The following is a 674-nucleotide window of genomic DNA, read 5'->3' as shown; positions in this document are numbered from 1 at the left end:
GGCCATTGAAGGAAATTATAATTTGAAAAATCTCAAATTCTAATATTTTGCCACAAAAATTGTTTATCATAGTGGTTATTATAAGCAATTAAATTATTTTTGTTATTAAATGTCATTCCTACATTAATGAGAAGCACGTTTAGCAAAAAAAAAAAGAAAATTTCACCGATAATAAGACTTTGTTCATACTTTTACTGGAAAAATTATTAATAAAAAAATAGATGAGACAAAAGTCCGGAGAGTCAAGATCGATAGAATTTAATTATCTTTAATTTAAAACAGAAAAATTCAAAATCGCAAGAAAATTGAAGGCTCTGGACATTTTTGAATGAAAAAAGTGCATTTCCTTCCAACTGTGCGTCATGAGTACAGTACGTTTGTTTATGGGTTTTAATAGCTTATAGTCTGTTTATTTTAGAAATGAGATTTGCAATAATATAATTAACTATTTAATTCAAAATCTCCTTTAAATTTTTCAATAAAATTATTAGGGGCAGAATGCAGCGAGAAAAAAGCTTTCAAGATTAAGCAACAAATAAATTATTCAACCATATAAATGTATATATGATGTTTGGTTCAATTTAAATAAATATATACATTATATTGAATAATATTAAATCTATTTTCTCATTTATCATTCGTGTCATTGACTTTTTACCAAACGATGCCCTCAA

This window comes from Belonocnema kinseyi, chromosome 5, assembly GCF_010883055.1.
Source record: "Belonocnema kinseyi isolate 2016_QV_RU_SX_M_011 chromosome 5, B_treatae_v1, whole genome shotgun sequence".
Lineage (NCBI taxonomy): Eukaryota > Metazoa > Arthropoda > Insecta > Hymenoptera > Cynipidae > Belonocnema > Belonocnema kinseyi.
This window is presented reverse-complemented; position numbering follows the sequence as displayed.